Here is a 20,000-nt window from a genome sequence, read left to right as displayed (position 1 = left end):
GGCCGGTCCGCGACGGCTGCCCGGGGACCCGACGACCCACGCTCGGGCGAGCGCGCCGGGCCGGGCCGGGGCGCGGCGGGGAGGGACAGACGGACGGCCTTCCACCCCCACCCTCGCCCTCGAACACGCAACCGACGCCGGCGGACGGGCGGCGACGGCGGAGGACCACGGAGCGGAACCGCGGCGGGCCCGCGAAGCGAAACACACAGGGACGCGGCCCGGGGGTCGGCAGACGCGACGGACGCGGCAGACGGACGGACGTGGGAGAGAGGGGGCCGACGAGGCGCGGCTGGCTCGGCCCGCCGTCACGGAGACGCGACGACGACCTCACAGAAGCCGTGGCGGCGGCGGCGGGAGGCGGGCGGCCACGCGCCGACGCGAGGGGGCCCGGGGGCCATCCGTAGGGCACGGACGCGAGTCGGCCGCCGGGGCGCGACACGGGGTCTCACCGCCAGAGGCCTCCAGCGCAGGGGCGGTCCCGCGACACACCCGGGACGCCGACTGGCCTCCTCCTCGGCCCCCACCACAGGGTACCCCGCCTCGCGCGGCTCGCGACCACCCACCACCGCCGAACCTCCACGGGGCCGCGGCCGGCCCGCGACAACACTCTCCCGCACGCACACCGGCCGCCCCGCGGGCCCCACACACACGTCCGCCGCGCCCGACTCCCACACCCCGCCTCAGGGACCGTGAGCACGCCACCCGGGGACGCCGCCGGCCGAGGCGGCCGGGGGGACGACACCCTCACGTGGGCGAGGCCAGCTCGGTCCCAACCAAGACGGGGAAGGGGCGGGCACGGAGGGGTGGGGGCGGGTTAGGGCCGGCGGCGACGGGGAGGGGGCGGCGGCACGCGCACACACACACGCACCGAGGGCCGCGGGGCAGGGGCGCGGGGGGCGCTGCCCAGGGAGAGGAAGGGCCGAGACACGACCGGGCCACCAGGAAAACAAGCGCGGGGTCCCACCGCCACACACACGAGGGCGGTCCCACGACGCCTGAGACGCCGGCCGGCCCCAGCCACCCCGGGGCCTCCCACGACCCGGCCCCGCCGCCAGGGCCCGCGTGCGACGTTCCCCCCGCGTGGCACGGAGGGACCCGTCCGCCCACACTCCACACCTCGGCGTCCTCGCCGCATCCGCCTTCATCCAAGTCCGACCCCCGGGGGCTCGTGCCCCAGGGAAACGCTCCCGAGCGAGGCGACCCGCACCGTGCGCCCACACACCGCGCGCCACCCGCCGCAACGCACGGTCAGGGCAGGCGCGACGGGCTCCTCGTGGCTGCGGGACTGGAGAGTCGGGACACGCCCGGGCGTCCCCTCCCCGCCCCCTTGGGCTCAACCACCGGGGTCGCCGCGCGCACACGCGTGCACACGGCCCCGCGCCGGACGCCGGCCTGGCGGGACCCTCCCCCGACTCAGAGGGGGGAGGCGCGGGCCGCGGTAGGCAAAGAGCGGCGCTCGGCCCCACCGCGGGGCCGGCGCGAGCCCGCCCGCCCGCAAAGGCGAGGGACTCTGCCCACGTGCTCTGGCAGTCGCCCTCGTGGCCACTGCACGCTTGGGAGGGGCAGCGGCTGGGGGGTCCGGTACCCCAAGGCTCCCTCTCGGATCGCTAGAGAAGGCTTTCTCACCGACGGGGCGTCATCCCCCACCCATCGTCTCTCCCCCCTCGGGCCCGCGGAGGCGCTCCACGAGCCGCCGCCGAGTCCACGACTGGGCGGGGTGGGGTGGGGTGGGCTGGGGGGGGTCTGCGGTACGGGGAAAGCACACGGCCCAAAGGAGCGTCCGCGGCCACAGCCAGGGGGCACAACCTCCGCCGTGCCGCCCCCGGGCTTGTCTAGCGGGCCCCGGAAGGAGGGAGCACGCCCGAGAAGCGCGACAGAAACCACCCCCTTCTCACAGAGGCCCCCGGCCCGACACGGCCGCACCCACGCCCGTGTGCCATGCCCTGGCCACACTCGGTCCCCTCGCAGCACACCGTGCGACGGCGACCGCACCGGGGCAGACGGAAACAGGCGCACACCACGCCTCCCCTTGACCGTCTCGACCCCCCCCCCAGGAGAGCCACTCACGGGACACACCACCGCGGCGGGGACCCGAGGAGCACGCTGGGAAAAGGGAACGACACCACCGCTCGGCCTCGGGCACCTGAGGGACGACCCGGAGCGCTCTAGGGGCACCGCGGAGGACCAAGCAAGGCACGCTCACGCGCCGGCAGGGGCGCGCAGCGCAGCGGCGGGACAGGCCCCCCACCACCAACGCGGGGAGGACCGCTCGCGAGGCACACGCCAAGGAGGCGAAGCAAGAGTGTCTGCTGCGTCCGAGGACCACGGGCCCGCCCACGCCGTGAGGCGGGAGGGCGGGAGGCCGAGGATCAGGGCCGGAGACCACCAGCGCCCCCCGCCTTCCACACACACCTCTCGACAGGTCGGGAGTGCGTGACAAGAGAGGCGAGGGGCACGACGCGGACACAACGAGAAGAGCGGTCCCGCTCGACAAGAACGTCCGTCCCTCGTCTGACGCGACTTCGGCCCGGCCCAGGAGAGCGCGACATCACCACATCGATCAGTCAATCCGGAGAGCCACGGGCCACAGGGCCCCGGAGGTGGGGGAGGGGCACGGCGAGGACCATCACCAGAGGAGCCTGCTTCCGCCTCACCGGCACACCGCCGCCCCACCCTCCTTCTCGGGCAACTCCAGTGGCCGACGACCCCGCGAGGAGAACGCCTGACACGTGGCACAGAGCCTGCGGGGTGGGGTCGTCGCAGCCACCACCGGGTGCCTGCAGCGGGGCGAGGTGGAGTCGCACGGGGTGGAAGACCCACACGCCACACCTCGCGCCCCGCCGCCCTCGGGTGAGCCAGAGACCGGAGGCGGCACCGCGGGTCGGGTCAGCCGGGCACACACACACACAGGCATACGCACGAGAGCCGGCGCGCAGGCCCAGGCGGGCGGCTCAAGGGGCTAAGGGGACGGTTCGGGCGCCAGACGGCGGCCCGCGGCCCACAGCCCAGATCCCTGCGTGCGCCCAGTGACCCAAAGTCCTCAGCGACTAGACGCCAGAGAACACCGTGTCAGCACCTATCTGGTGGCAAAAAAGGCCCATTTCGGGCGGAAAATATCACAGCGCCCGGTAGCGGGGCCCATCCACGAATCGCGGGGGGGACCCCGAAACCTCGGTCCGGCCACCTGTCCCCAACTCTTCCCCATCCACACCAGCCCCGGAGCTCTCGGGGGCCACCTGGTCGACCCGAGGAGCGTGGCGACCAAGTGGGGGTGGGGAAACGTGGGGGAGGGAGAGGCGGCGAGCGGGCCGGGGTCGCCCTCCCCGGTTCGCCCGCCCGCGCGGGCAGGTACCGGTCCCTCCGAGTCTCCGGGCGAAGACTCGGTTCAAGAGCAAGAAAATGTCCCACACTCGGCCGCCTCCGACGAGCGGGCCCCACGAGGGAGCGCGCCGGGGCCCGGGCCGCCCTAGCTAGCCGGGCCACCCAGGAAGGAACGGCTCGGGCCGGTCCCCACCCCGGGACTCGCGGTGGAGGAGGGTGGGGCGGGGGAGGGTGAGAAAAAGTCGCGTCCGCCGACCGACCGGGACCCACGTGGGCCCGCTGAAGGGCCGGGTGCGCCCTCCCCGGCCACCCCGCGCGAGCAGGGCCCGGTCCGTCCACGTCCCCGGACACCCAGGGGAGGGAGACTTGAAGAAAACATTTTCCCAGGGAGACGCCCCCCAGGCGACCGGAGCCCACGAGGGACCGCACGCGGGCCCGTGCTGCCTCTCTCTCCGGGTCACCCCTCGCGGCCCAGGCCAACGGTCCAAAGGGTGAGAGGCAGGAGAGAGGGCCCGACCGCCAAGCCACAGTCCTCCGCTCCGGAGGACGCGGAAGAAAGACCCTCTCCCTTGCCACCGCGGCGGCGGCGGCGGCGGCGGCCCGTCCCAGGTCGGGTCGGGTCGGGTGGCCGTGTCGGTCGGTCCCCGCGGCCGGATGCTGGTCGACCAGGCCAGACGGTCCCACACAACGGGCTCGAGAGCGCGGCGACGGTCACAGCCACATAGACCTGCACGCCCAATCTCAAGCGACAGCAGGAGGCGCCCACGCCCGGGCGCCACCGGGACAGTCGCCACCAACGTCGCCCGGCTCACGGAACTCTGCCTCGGGCCCGGCGGCGCAGTCACAACCCTCACGAAGGTCGCCGGAGCTCCAGAGACAAGGGACAATATAAAAGCGGCCACCAGGTGGCTCCCGACAACCGGCTCCAACGTCCCCGGGCCGTGTCCCTGTCGCCGGCCGGCCACCGAGGACGCGGCAGCGCCGGGCCGCCCAAACGCCCGGCCTAAGCCCGGGGCGAGGCGGCGGGCGTCTGGCGCGGCCCTGAGGCGTCCGTCTCGGACGGAGCTAGCTCCCGGGTCGGCACGACACGGCGCCACACCGGCAGCAGACGGGGTTGGCGGGGGGGGGGGGGGGGGGGGGCGGAAGCTGGGAAGATGTCGCCGGGAGGCTGCCTCAAGGGAGACGACGCGATTCCTCGGCGGGGGGATATCCCACGGAGACGCCGGCGGGGCCCGGGGCGGCCGGCACGGGCTGCCCAGAGGGTCACGAGCAAGATCGCCGGCTGCCCGGACGGACGGACACGGACGGACGGACGGACGGACGGACGGAGGGAGGGAGGGAGGGAGGGAGAGAGGGAGACAGGGAAGGCGGGGACAGGCAAACCGAAACCAGGCAAGCGCTCAGAGAACAACGCAGGAATTCACCCTTTCTCGAACGGTGGAGGTCTTTCAGAAGCAGACACGCAAAACCCAGAAGCCAGAAAGGAAGGGAAGGGAAGGATACACTCTGACCCCATACGAGTGGAAACAAACATCTGTCTCTGCCTACACGGCGACAAAGTCCAAAGACAACACGCGCGTGCGTGCGTGCGTGGGTGGGGAAATCGCACTTGCGGTCGGTCGCGAGAACGTGGATTTCAAAACGGACTGACCACAGTCACGGGCGGGCGGGGCTGGCTGGGATGGTGAGGCGGGGGTTGGCGGAATGCGGGCGGGCGGGGGAGGGGGCGAAGGTGGAGTCCATAGCCATCCACTAAAGAAAGCGAGCTCCTACATGTAAGGCCAGAAACTATCAAACTCTTAGAGGAACACAGAGGCAGAGAACACTCTATGACACAGATCACAGCAAGATCCTTTTGGACCCACCTCCCAGAGAAATGGAACTAAAAACAAAGATAAACAAATGGGACCCGATGAAACTTCAAAGCTTTTGCACAGCCAAGGAAACCGTCAACAAGACCAAAAGACAACCCTCAGAATGGGAGAAAATATTTGCAAATGAAGCCACTGACAAAGGATTCATCTCCAAAACGTATAAGCAGCTCACGCAGCTCCATAGCCAAAAAACAAACAACCCCATCCAAACGTGGGCGGAAGACTCAAATGGGCGTCTCTCCAAAGAAGATAGACAGACTGCCAACAAACACACACGAAGGAAGGAATGCTCAACGTCATTCATCATCAGAGAAATGCAAATCAAAACTACAATGAGATATCATCTCACACCAGTCGGAATGGCCATCATCCAACAATCTAGAAAACAATCCATGCCTGCCGGAGAGAGTGTGGAGAAAAGGGAACACTCTTGCACTGCTGGTGGGAATGTGAATCGGTACAGCCACTATGGAGAACAGGACGGGAGGTTCCTTAAAAAACTACACGTAGAACTACCATAGGACCCAGCAATCCCACCGCTAGGCCTATATACCCTGAGAAAACCATCACTCAAAAAAGACACAGGCACCAAAATGTTCACTGCAGCTCTATTCACAATAGCCCGGAGACGGAAACAACCCAAGTGTCCATCATCGGATGAACGGATAAAGAAGAGGTGGCACATATCTACAACAACGGCATACTACTCAGCCATAAAAAGAAACGAAACTGAGCTCTCTGTAGTGAGGCGGATAGACCTGGAGTCTGTCCTACAGAGTGAAGTAAGTCGGACACAGAAAGACGGATACCGTACGCTCACACACGTATGTGGAATTTAAAGGGGGGGAAAAAAGGTCATGAAGGACCTAGGGGTAAAACGGGAATAAAGACACAGACCTACTCGAGAATGGACTTGAGGATGTGGGTGGGGAGGGGGAAGGGTAACCTGTGGCAAAGCGAGAGAGAGGCATGGACCTATAGACAGTACCAAACCTCAGGTAGATAGAGAGCGGGAAGCAGCCGCGTGGCACAGGGAGATCAGCTCCGGTGGTGGTGCTCTGTGACCGCCTGGAGGGGTGGGATGGGGAGGGTGGGAGGGAGGGAGACGCAAGAGGGAAGGGATGTGCGAACAGATGTACGCGTACGACTGATTCACTTTGTTCCAAAGCAGAAAGTAATAATAAAAAGAATAAAAGAAAAAAAGAAAAGAAAAGAAACTGAGTTCCGACACATCTGCACGATGCAACACCCTGAGTGCGAGTGTGTGCGTGTGCGTGCGTGCGGGGGTGCTCGTGTGTGTGTGTGGGGGGGGAGTGCGGTAAGTATTGACAGCAACGAACTGTCGTCCCACAGAGACCACACCAAGTCATACCAGCAAAGAAGTCAAGCTGTAGAACTACTCTGGCCTTTAAAACAAAGGAAAAAGCGTGTACGTATAGTATACATACGTATATTACACATGCTTGTGGCCTACGTATACATGGACACATAAAGGCCTAGGACAAGCCCGGGCACATCCCGTAGTAAGGGGAGCCTATCCAAAACAGACCAAGGCCTCACACACCTCAGCCGCCAGAAAACAAGCAACCCAGTGAGAAAAGTGGGCTGGAGGCTCGAACAGAACATTTGCATTAGAAAAAAAAAAAAGAAAAGAAAAGAAAGAAGCACAACAACAAAAGAAACAAAACTAAAACACAAAACTTTTTTTTAGTTAAAAAAATAAATGGGGGAACACAAAAAGCGCACGCATTTCTCTTGACCAAGAGATTCGGACAGGCCCAGGATCTGGAGTTGCGACAGCAAGATCGTAACAGCAGAAAAAGTGGCTCCTGATCGAACACGTATATTTCAAGCTGAGAGAGACCACCACCACCACCACCACCACCACCACCACCACCACCGTGGCATGCTGGAGGACTCAGACATGTCACCTGGTGGGTGACAGAATGGCTCTCCGACAAAGGACAGCAGTATGGAAAACACTATGGAAGTCCCTCAAAACATTGCACAGAAAACTACCATGTGACCCCGCGACTCCAGTGAGTGCCCACGGAGGGGGTAAAGAAGACATGTACATGTCTATCTGTACCAACACCTATACGAATGTAGAGATAGGCAGGGACACACTGTTAGCGCTCTCTGTGTGTCCGTACGTCTATATCTATGAGAGAGCGAGAGCGAGAGCGAGAGAGACAGAGAGAGAGAGAGAGAGAGAGAGAGAGAGAGAGAGAGAGAGAGAGAGAGAGAGAGAGAGGAGAGGAGGGAGAGAGAGAGAGAGGAGGTAGAGAGAGGGAGGGAGAGACAGGGGGAGAGAGAGAGAGAGAGAGGGAGAGGGAGAGGAGGGAGAGAGGAGGGAGAGAGGGAGCAGGGAGTGAGAGAGAGGGAGAGAGAAAGCAATATGACTCAACCATACAAGGGAATGAAATCTTGCCATCCGCATGAACATGGAGAGACCTAGAGGGTATCAGGCTAAATGAGACACCTCACATCAGGAGGATGTCAATTCTACGCAGAATCCACAAAACAGTACACTCGAACACACAGAACAAAACAGAAACAGGCTCACAGATACGGAAAAGGAACAAATGGGTGGTGGCCAGTGGAGGGAGGGAGGGAGGGAGGGGGTAAAGGGGTGATGGGTGCAATAGCTGAGGGGAGATGAAGTGGTGCAATCTTCCAGTCATGAAGTCAATAAGTCATGGGATGTCCGGTACAGCGGGCACAGTAGACTCCACCCTATTGTAATGACATCGAAGGGTGACAGACACTAACTAGACTTATCGTGGTGGTGAGGCCTGCCTGTGTCACGTGTAAACATATCGACTCGACTCGCTATGGTATATACACCTGAAAACTAATATAGGACTGTCAGTCAGTTAGGCTTGAATTTAAAAAGGTGTGGGGGGGGGGGGAGAGGGAGAGGGAGCGGGAGAGGGAGAGGGAGAGAGAGAGAGAGAGAGAGAGAGAGAGAGAGAGAGAGAGAGAGAGAGAGAGAGAGAGAGAAGTGAGACAAAGTGTGGACAGTCACGTGAGTGCCATAGGTAAGGGAGATTAGGACAACCAACCAACTCCCAACAGTGGTTTCCTAAGTCAACAGTCAAGATTTCGATATCATGATGTCATCAAGCACCAACACTTCTAAAGGGACACAAGGACACGCAGGGCTCACTTGGCAGGGCAGTTCAGGACCCTAAAATGACCCTGAAAGCTGAAGCTCCAAAAAGCTATCTTGTTCATCCACGGGGGAAAAATACCGTTGTCCCACGACATTCCAAAACCGTTATCAAGACACTTGAAAACTGTCTTCCTCACTCACCATTTAAAAGGGAGAGAATATAAAAAGAGCCAAACTGCGATTTATTTAGTGGACTGACTGTCATGGAAGGCATCGACATGAAAGCATCTGATCCATTTTGTAAAATCCTAGGAATAGGAACAGCAGTTTTCAAACCCTTCTCGGCGTGGTATCTTTTCTACATCGGGATAAGCAGTCCTATTTCCTGTCTGTTATTCCCCTCACTGAAGATCAGCCTCCAGCATGATAACCCTTTGTGCTCTCTGGGTCCTGAACTATCTCTCGAAGTGTTTTTCTTCATGGGAACGTTTGCACCAAAGTCATCGCCTGGAGACATCTTCAACCTGTCCTCCCGCCTTCCCCCTCCACCACCCCTACCACCACCCCCCACCCCCCACCCCACCCCACCCCACCCCCCCCCCCCCCCCCGCCGCCTCCTCCTCCTCCATTTTCTTCTTTGTATTCTTCAGCTCTCCTTGCGCTGGTCTCTCACACGGTGGCAGTGTTGTCCTAGGCATGCTCAGGTGTCTCCTAACCCCATCCAAGTGGACTGACTTCCAGGGTCACTCTTTTGGGTTTCTCAGACGCACTTTCGTCGTTCTCGGGCAATCCTTTCTTTTTATTTTCCACGGACGGGGGAGACCGGGGCGGGGAGCAACACAACGACACACTGCGCGTGACCTGGAAAACAGACACATACACACCAGGCAACCACCGACAGGCTCTGAAAGAGGATCGGTCACTGGACACGGGACACGCACGTTTATTATGTGTGGAGTCATTGCAGACTGAACAGGCAGCAGCAAACTTTGAACTTCACGCAGCTGCCGTTCAGTGGAAACTGACATTTGAAACACGTAGTTAGGCTCTTGGTGCGATTTCACCTAGTCATCGAAATGTGTGTACACTGGAACCATGGAGAGCTCTCTCTCTCTCTCTCTCTCTCTCTCTCTCTCTCTCTCTCTCTCTCTCTCTCTCTCTCTCTCTGTGTCTCTCTCTCTCTCTCTCTCTCTCTCTCTCTCTCTCTCTCTCTCTCTGTGTCTCTCTCTCTCTGTGCCTCTCTCTCTCTCTCTCTCTCTCTCTCTCCACCCCCACCCCTTCATTTCTATCAAAGGTCGCCAAATGAAGACTCGTTTGCTTCCAAACCCAGTTTCCTTTCATTAAATTTGGTGGGAGCTTTCCCTAAGGATTGCATGGGAAGGTGTTTTCCTCAGTCCTTTTAGTAGTTTTCCTTAGAACTAGAAAATTAGAATTCTGCTGAATGATGAACATGCACCTCGCTTAAGTTTCTGCTAGGAAATCCATGCACCATGTTGATCGAACGAAAAGCAAAATGATTTTATAGCAAGGTTTTCTCTCCACTTCAGATGAATTTTACAGGGCGGGGATAGGGGAGGCTTGGGGTGTCTGTTTTTAATTTAAGGTCCTCTGAAATGTCAGTAAGTGCTCGTGAACATACTCATGTGTACTTTTTTCCTCCATCCAATCGTCAATCATCTGGCAGAAGGAGAGCCTCATCACCGGCAAACAACATTCCGACACTTAATGAGAAAATACATTTCTGCTACTTTCGCCTAAAACTGCAAAGCCCCTTATTTAAGCTAATGGAATGAAAAAGAAATCCCTTGTACCTAGGAACAGAACCAAGTGAAAGAAACACAATGCACAGATTGAGGGGAAAAAAGAAAGAAAGAAAGAGAGAGAGAGAGAGAGAGAGAGAGAGAGAGAGAGAGAGAGAGAGAGAGAGAGAAAGAAAGAAAATCTCTCAACCTAAAAGTTTTTGGAACAAACGGACAATCTATGATTTGGTAGGTAAAAAAAAAATATTTTTGGAACATAAAGTTCTTTGAGACAAGAATGGAGAAGAAAACAAGAAAAAGACAAATCAGAATTCGGAACCCTTAGAAACCTGAATCGGTCATGAACAGGAACTGGGAAGCCATGGTGAACGGGGTCTGTGACACCAGTGTTTCTGGACCGGCAAATGGATGATTCCATTTCATCCCGTCTAGAAGCATACATTTTCACACAGCGTCACTTTCTAAAAATGTTTTTCTTTCCCCCCCCCGCCCCCCCAAAGTGATGCTAGAGGTGTGGACTCATACATCGAAACATCTTTAGTCTCCCTGTACTAAGGAGACAGAAGTAGGTCCACCGAGACTCGCTGAGCCGTGAACGTCTCCATAGGTTATCTTTGGAAACGATCTAGACGGTCCACGAATTCCCCATCATTCCACTTACGCCAACTCTAAGGTTTCTAAAGTGACCCAAAAGGTCTGGGAGAAACTGCTTTTAGGTAGACATAACAAAAAAGTAATAATAATAATAATAATAATAATAAAAAAATAACATAACCTTTCTTAAGGAGTTCCTCCACCTAGAGCTATCGCAATCACTTGTTCTAAATCCCGTGACGATGAGATGACCTGTGAACATTTCCTGAGACTTTAGACGATGTCAGCCATCATCCCCAAGTTCTTTTTCTTGCTGACGAATTTGGTTCACTCCCGTGAACGTATTGGACTTGGGGTCGACGTAGATAGAAGAAAGGGAGGACGTCGAATGCTGATCACGCTAAAGACATGCCTAGTTTCATACAACCCATACCCTGACCTTGGCTATTCTCTGCTGAAGGGTTCATCCTAGATCAGGTGAACTTGCAAACACCTTTGGGTCCCTTTCTAGTAGACTGAATTCGGGAGTGTTTCCTTCTAAGCCATTCAAGAGAGCTCTTCCACAAGTTCACCGTGGCACTCGGATCCGTAGGTACGTAGAAACAGGCCAGCTCTGGAAGGGAGCTACAGACATACCTGTTACCAGGCCCTTTCCAGATTCTTGCACAGCAGTGCCCTAGAAATGAAGATCGCATCCACAAGACTCTAAGGCTGGCGAAGCGAAACTTTCTTTTTTATTCAAAGAGACAAGGTTGTACACAAGGGAGAAGGCGGTGTGTGGGGCGAGGGGGAGGAGACAAGCTCCCCGAGTTGCTTCGATCACGGAAGGGAGCGTTTGTCTCGGGGTCACTGATCATTTCCAGAAATCCTCCACATCCTTGGATCAGCAGCAGCTGCTTGCACGGTGGCTACCCATGAGGAAGAGCAAGTGCTTCCACGAGGGGAAAGAAGCGCACGAGAATTTTCTGCAAGAAAGCACAGGAAGAGATAAGGGTTCAATGTATAGTTGAGCTTCTTGTCTTGGGACACCTAGGTATAGTCATAGTCGTGGGTGTCAACATAGGTCAAGGTAATCTTTTACTCCCGGGAGCCTCTCGTATGTGTGTGTGGGGTGGGTGGGTGGGTGGGTGGGTGGGTGTGGTGTGTGTGTGTGGGGGGGGGGGGGGGTGGGGGGGGGTTGCGGGTGTGTGTGTCTGAGACTCAGGCCCCCAGGGCCTCTGCTCTTTAGCTTGCAAGGCCTGTTTTGCCCCAGGCCATTCCCCAGTCGTTTTCCAAAATATCTGTACGTCTGTCTCATGCGTACAGACAGACAGACATACCTAGAGATCGACACGACCAGAGATTGCATAGCTTTCATTTAAAAACTTTTAGTCAGCCATGCCATGCAGCAGGTAGTACGATCGAAAACTCGCTCTCTTGCTTATTTATAAAGAACCGTTGGAATAGGTGAAGTTTATTTGCTCCGATGGCTAAGGCTTTTTATTACTTGTGACGAAAGACTTTTAAGAGTTCTGTGTGTCCTGAAGGAGACTGCGAATTAGTGTTTGGGTGAGGGAGCCCTTCCGGCAGTTTGTATTCTTAAAAAGACCACTTCCCCCTCCCCTCCCCTCCCCCGTTGTTAGTTTTAGTTTTATTTTATTTGTTTTTTATTTTTCCTTCCCTTTGGTTTCAGGTTCTACCTCATCCAGTCCACTAGCCTTAGTCTCAGGCCATCGCAGGCTGCGTTCACATTTCGGATGTTGTAGAGATGTGCAAGATCAAGACAGTTCACCCAGAGAACTGGGCGGCGGGTGCCTTGCTGACATCAAAAAGCTGATCTGCTCATGCAATTCCATTTCTCCTTCTCCTCCTCCTCCTCCTCCTCCTCCTCCTCCTCCTCCTCCTCCTCCTCCTCCTCCTCCTCCTCCTCCTCCTCCTCCTCCTCCTCCTCCCCCCCCGCCCCCAACTTCTATGTGCTTCTTTCTGTCTGTCAAGGAGAAGATTTCCAACTCAGATGCAGACCAAAAGATTTCTAGGTTCCAAAACTTCAGGGTTCCATGGATCATGGTGTCCAACTTCTGCACAGGGCCTTCAATAACGGCCCTCTTTCTCAGCGTGCACACAAGTCAACCCCAGACCGAGGCACCCTAAGGGCGGAAACCCTCCAAGATTTCTCCCATTAGACCCCACACATCAGCACACACACCCTCCCCCGGTTTCTATTTCGTATCGCGTGGGCTCAGACAGGCAACCACAAACACGTCGAGCGATCGTTTTCCTTCAGCGTGTTTCATGAACGTTGCACTGGCCGGAGACACCTCAGCGTGTAACCGCTCATCATCCCTGTGTGAGAGGCTTCGGCTTCCCGGCGAAGGGGTCGAGCCGGGGGACCCAGGCCCCTCTGTGTGTTGTCAACTGTTCACCGGAGTCGTCGGCCTCGCCGTTGTGCCGAGCGATAGCTGGTCAGAGGTCTCATCGTTTTTTTTTTTTGTCATTTTTTTTGTCCTCTGGCTTTAGAAAGGGTTTTCAACTGGGGTAAAAAGAGCAGGCTTGTTTGGGGCGCTTTCACGGTGGGGAGGAGGGGGTGGTGGCCCATAGAGGTCCCTTCGATTCACCCAATCTCAGGTAGTGCCCTATTCCAAACGTTGGTTTTCATCCCATCAGGGTCCTACCTTCGGAGAGTTTCCCTGCCTTAAACGTCCCCTGCGCTCCGCCTATTCATCATCCACCATCCACCACCAGCCCGCTGCTGATCTGTTCACCCTGTCCATGGTTTTTCTTTTCCGAGAAAGAGCGTTACCTATGGCTCGTCCCCACGCTACGTGTCCGTCCATTCACCTCCTGAAAGACATGTCTCGGTCACCTCCGAGAGAGTTCTTGGCAGTGAGGAATAAAGCCGCCACCGTCAAGGTCCGCGTGCAGGTTTCTGCGTGGACCTCAGCCGTTCGACTCCCCGCCTCGGGTCCATTCATAACAAGGAGCCCCCACCCCCACCCCACCCCGAGGGCCGGGTCTTACGGTGAGAGTGTGTTTGGCTGTGAAAAACACCACCCCTGTTCACTGAGTTCCCAAAAACGGGGGGGTGGGGGGTGGGGGTGGGGGTTTGGGGTGGGGGTCGGGGTGGAGCTGAGGGCACGTCACGTCACAGCACACCGAAGCGCGTCCGGAACCCGAGGAGGCGGGCAAGGAAGGAAGATGTCCCCGGGACAAAACCTTCCCTCCCCGTCCTTTGGGTCGATCGATGGCTGGACCTGAGAATTCCATGGACACCAGAGACGGATTTGTGAAACCAGAATTCCAAGAAAGGGGACCTGACTGAGACCCCAAAATGAGTTTCTTTGGGGTTTGTTAGGACGGCAGGCCAGGAGACACCGTGTTCCACCCGACTCCCAAACGGGGCGAGTTTATCGAAGAAAAAGAAAACAAAGCAAAACCAAAAGCAAACACACACACAAACAGAAATCCCACCAAAACACACACACACACACACACACACACACACACACACACACACACACACACACACACAGAGAGAGAGAGAGAGAGAGAGAGAGAGAGAGAGAGAGAGAGAGAGCGCGCTCTGGGTGCGCTCTTTGGTGTCCATGATTCCACGTGCCTTTTGGGCACGGCTGATAGAGATGGACATGAAGCAGCAGGACAGCAAGCTGGCATCTCGGCCGGCCTAGAGAACTTTCCCAAGTGAACTCTCAGAACCAGGGCAGGGGGGCCGCAGAGAGAGGCGGTGAAGGGAGGCCCACGTGACCTGGGAGAGAAGGGGTGTGCTGACCGACCTCGGTTCACCCCGTCCCCCTCCGGCCGAGAACCTGCCTTCGCTTCCTGCCCTCAGGTGTGTGAGAGGACCATGTTTCTTTCCAATAAATACCAACACATCATTTCAGTCTGTTTGTGTGCTTGTTTCTGCTTGTTCGTTTTCTGGACGAGGCCAAAGAAGCCTTCCAGTGGAGGAGGTGTGTGTCCAAAGGAGGATCTGACAGGATGGGAGGGTGCGGGTCGGTCAGTCAGTCCATGTGCCAAGAAATGCAGAGAATCTGTCGTAGCTGAGACTCGGGCCTTTTGCAGAAATAGGCCAAGAGAGTTCAGATTGGATCATTCACTGCCAAATAGTCATCACAGCAGTTTCCTGGAAGGGATTGCGTTGCAGGAGCCAGCGTGGCCCTGAGGCCTCAGGCCTCAGGCCTCAGGCCTCAGCCCGGCAGGCAGGCAGGCAGGCAGGCAGGCAGGCAGGCAGGCAGGCAGGCAGGCAGCGGCTATTGTCTGTTGGTCCCGCCCCCACCCCCACCCCCACCCCCGTTCCTTCTCCGGAGCTTCCTTCCTTCCTAAGTCCTCTGGACTGACCTTTGCCAGGAGCGGGGCGGGGGAGGGGAGGCCCGGACGATTCATTCGGCAGGGCCTCGTTCAGTCGCTCCATTCAAATGCAGAAAGCTCTCCGGTCAAGTTGGAGCCTCCGACCTTGCCTCGAGCTTCTCTTTAATGAATGGCTTTTTCTTTTTTCTTTCCCCAATTTCCCCACCCTTAGGCTGCCCCCTGCAAACTGCAGGGAGGGAAGGAGGGAGAGAGGAAGGGATGAGAGGAGGATGTGTGAGAAACAGGTTTTTGCTTTTTTGTGTTGTTTTTTTCCAGGCAAAAGGTGTCCCCTCCTTTTCCTAACCCAGGAAACCCCACTACACCATTTGAGAATCATGGACATGCGTGGAAGCAGATGTCTTCACTTGCGATCTTCCTCCGCAGGAGGACAGAAAGGAGGGCCAGTGTGTCCCTCTTGTGCTGGCCGGTTCTTAAGTGACTTGAATTCAAAATAATCAATAGAGCGTGGAGGCACATTTTGGGGCGGCCTACTCTGGAGCCCAACATTTCCGTCCTCTGAAAGTTCCTTGGAACATAGTAAAGCTGAGCTGGTGACGTGTGTGTGTGTGTGTGTGTGTGTGTGTGTGTGTGTGTGTGTGTGTGTGTGTGTGTGTGTGAGAGTGAGTGAGTCAAGGAGATTTCTAAAGGTCAGGGTCGAAGCAACCTTAGACGTCTGAAATACCTCTGATGATGTCGTCGGGTGTTTGGTTCGAATTTCGGAGTGGCTCTCACAGAAACAGGCACGAGCATTGTTTCCACAGGAGCCGTTGTGGCCCTTTCTCTAAGGTTTTCATCAAGTTCTCTAGCTTCCCTTGGCAGGGCTTCAGGCAAAGGGCCGTTTTAGTTCTCAGTGATGCCCAGTCAAAAGGGTGGGAGACAATGGCAAAGGTTCACGGAGAGAGTCGTAGCCAGATATCGGAGGGAACTCAAGAAACTTTGGGATGCAGTCCAGTTTTCAGGTTAAGAACAGCACCCTAAGGGAAACGAGTAGCACCAGAATTTCATATCCACAAGTGAGTATCCCCGTTTTGTGGAAACATAATTTTGGCCTCCAAGTAACCTATGCAAATAACTATGGCCAAGGAAATAAGAAGCCTCACTGAGAGTTCCTGAATTAAGGAAGGTAGGGAGAAAAAGATCACCGAATCCATCCTGCTGACAGAGGTCTAAGTTACCAAATGGATGTCCATCTTTAAAAATAAAAAATAAAAAAAAAAAAAAGAAAATCGGGTTTTGTTTGTTTGTTTGTTTATGTTTTTCCTTGTATCTGGAAAACAAAAGATTGAAGAATCAGTCCTAGTCCCTTTCTGTCTCTCTGTCTCCGTCCCTCTCTCTCTTTCACTTAGGTTAGGGGATACTTTTTTGGAGTTTTGTTGTTGCCGTTAATCATTGAAATATAGTTGATTTACAGTGTCGTGTTCGTTTCAGCTGTACGGCACGGTGATTCAGTTCTCTCTCTCCCTCCCTCCCTCCCTCCCTCCCTCCCTCTCTCCCCCCCTCTCTCTTTACATATCTAAAGATATTTTATATAGATTTTTTTTTTCATATTCTTTTCTCTCCTAGGCTATTACAAAGTACTGAGTAGACTTTCCTGTGCTCTACAGTAGGAGGTGCTTGCTGACCACCTATTTTATGTACGGTCATGTGTCTATGTTCATCCCAACCCCCTAAGTTATGCCCCGCTTCCCCAATCAGTCCTACTTTACACAAGCAGTCAGTCCTACACAGTATCATCCTATTCATCAGTTCATTCAACCCCATGTAAGTCATTCTTGTTGTTCTTGGAGTCCAGTCTTTCCATCGGTTCTGCCGACCTTGCCTGATGATCGAGCGTGACTGGACGAGTGACGGTCCCAAAAAGTTTGCCAGAGCTTCTGTGAAGGATTGTAGGGTTTGCCCAGCGAAGCGGGTGCCTCGATCTGATCACAGGCGAGGCTGTGGAAGGTAGACCCCAAGTGGCAAACACATTCTGTTTTTTTAACAGTCTCTGTACCACGGTGAGGACATCAGGCTTGCAGTGGGGGAAGAAAGACCTCAGCCCACACGGAAAACATACCTACGGTCACGAGAATGTTTGGATGACTGACCCCTCCTAAGTGGCCGTGGAATGAAGTCCAGTGGCTGGGGTTCAGAGGGTCCGGAGAGAGGAGAGGAGGTTTTCTTTCCGGAGAGAAAAATAACCACCACCACCCCCCACCACCACCACCACCACCCCCACCCACCACCCCCCGCCCCACCCCCAGGGTCACAAGCATGACAGGTCAGACGTTGCCGCTAGATAGACTGTAGAAATCTTCCCGCCAATGTCTAATTACAATTGGAGTCGTCTTCGAGGCACCATGGGCGGGTGAAGGAAGGCAAGGTGGGGGTGGGGGTGGGGGTGGGGGTGGGGGGTGGGGAGGTTGGCCAGGGAGTGAGCGGCTGGGCCGCCGTCCCCCATCTGCCAGAGCCCCCCCGACCGGCTGTGGAAAGGACAGAGTGTGTGCCCCGGTGCCCCGCCCCCCACCACCTTTCTTTCAACAGGGCTGTTTGTCGTTGCTGCCTTGGCGTGAGAGTCGGTTAGAACATCTCCCCGATACTGGGTTCAGTCCCTTTCGTGTGAGCCTCCATTTTGCTCATTCTCTCCTCCGTAAAAAGGTCCAAAACAGGGAGACCCTTAGACTTGTGGAGCCGGGAACATTTCAGTATTTTACGTTACGTGGACATGATGTAGACACTCGCTGAGATGTCACCCTGTCATGGCACTTAGCCAACCCCTAAGCCCTGAGATGACCAGAGATGTTAGAAAGTCTTGAAGTCGGCCTATGGAAAACCGTCACCGGGGGGCAAGTTCCCCTTCGACCTTCTTCCCTCGTCCACATCTACGTCCTCTATGCGTCAGGAGCCATCCTGCTCAGATGGTGCGTGCACACTTCATGAGACACGAAGGCGGCTCCGTCAGTCCGTCCTGATCTCTACACCTCCCGCCCCCCTCCCCTTTCACGTGAGAGAGTTTCTTCCTGATTTCAGAGAGGAGGGGAGAAGGAAAGGAGAGTCAGAGTGTCCCTCTCGTGGTGCTGTCACGTCACTCTAATGAATTCCAAAACATCCCTAGGCCACGGAGGCACATTTGGGGGTGGCCTACTCAGGGCCCCAAGACGTTCAAAGTCAAACTCACGGAGGAGGTCAGTGTACTTCACGCCACCGAACCCGAACCGGTGAACCCGATGGCTGACTAGGAGATGATGTGCCCTCGGGCCACCAGTTTAAAACACAGAACCAAACACCCTCTCCTCGATGACTCGGAAATAAGCACTGCACATGACAGTAGGTGTTTCATGGTGTCCCAGAGAAGGCAAGGCAGGGAGAATTTTATTTTTTGAAAAGCTGATCTTCTCACAGCATTTACACTATGAAAGAGGCTGCAACTTCATGGGGGGCGGGCGGGCGGGCGGGGCCGGTGAAGGCCAGGGAGCCTGGCAACACAGAAGAGCCACGGAGGCTGTGTGTGACCCCAAGGATGTCCGGCGTCTCCTTCTCACTTCGGGGGTGGGGTGGGGTGGGGTGGTGTGTGTGTGTGGGGGGGGGGGGGGGGGGCGCGAGATTCCTGTCTGTGTGTCCGCATTCATCCGTCGTGGGAGAGGACAAACGATGTTCCGAGGGAGAGAGAGGAGAAAGAGGGAGGAGGGAGGGGGGGCGGGGGGGGGGGGAGAGAGAGAGAGAAAGAAAGAGAGGAGAGGGGAAGCAAGAGATAAAGAAGGGGAGGAAGAGCAGGGGTGGGTGGGGGAGGGAGAGCTAGAGAAAGAGCGCTAGAGACCGACCGGGAGAGAGAGAGACAGAGACAGAGACGGAGAGCGAGTGACAGAGACAGAGACAGAGGCAGAGGCAGAGAGTGAGCGACAGGGAGCCGGGTAAAGGACACTGCGCTTGGGTATCTTCTGAGTGTCCGCACGTGTTTTCTGAGCTATGGAGATCAGGATCAGTCCCATGAGAAGAAGAGAGTCTGTCTGCCAGCCCCACCCGGCACTGCTTGTCTTTGGCAGAGATGAGAGTTTTCTAAGTTGGCCCCGCCCCCCCCCCCCCCCCCCCCCCCAATGAGGGAAGCTGTCCCTTGTGTTCTGCCCGTGACCCTGATTGGGGTGGATGGGGCTTTCCCCTCTCCCCACCCCCACCCACCCTCAAGTCGGGAACCTCTCTTTCTACCTCTTTGCACACTCCACTCATTCTGAGACCCTCGTCGGCATAGTCCTTTCCATGTTAAAAATGATACGCCCTTGCCAAGAGACCCAAGTTCTGGAACCTCCAATGGATCAATGATCCTAAAAACCATGGATGAGGGCTAGGTAGGGCTAGCGTGGCTAACTCTCCATCCTTCCACTGCACGGAATTGAATGAATGAATGAAGGAAGGAAGGAAGGAATGAATGAATCCATCCATAATTTTTAAAGCGTTCATTTAAAAAAAAAGAAGAAGAAAGAGTGGCTACCATTCCCCGCCCCCCCCCCCCCCCCCCCCCGGCCTCTGGCCCACGATGTAAAATCCCCTGCCGTCCCCCCACTCTGATGAATTACCTCCGCCGTTCGGAAATCGGCGCCGCCCACCCAGGCCGGCCCAGCCATCTGGTCGACCTCTTTGGACCGTATAAAAAGCGACCGACCGGCAGGTGGCGCCCGGCAACCGGCAGTCGAGTGAGCGGACCGCCTCGCCTCGGGATCGGGAGCAGCAGGGCGGCCGGGGGGCCGTGCGGCGGGGCGAGGGGGACACGATGAGGAACCCGATCCTCCTGGTTGGTGCGCATTTCTCCGCTCAGCGGCGGCCGCGGACGGGGGCACTGGGGACCCGGGGACCCGGAAGCAGTTTTCCCCAACGTCCCTGCGATTGCACGGAAGGTCGACAGCAGGGCGGCCTCAGCCGGCACGAGTACGCCGAGAATTTAGAATGTAGAATTGATAAACGGCCAACATCTGGGGCCCGCGGAGCCCAAGTCCGCGCGAGACAACTGGTCGACCCCGA

Source organism: Hyperoodon ampullatus (assembly GCF_949752795.1).
Source record: "Hyperoodon ampullatus genome assembly, contig: scaffold_231, whole genome shotgun sequence".
Taxonomy (NCBI): Eukaryota; Metazoa; Chordata; class Mammalia; order Artiodactyla; family Ziphiidae; genus Hyperoodon; species Hyperoodon ampullatus.
The sequence above is the reverse complement of the archived record's forward strand: the minus strand, read 5'-3'. Positions refer to the sequence as shown.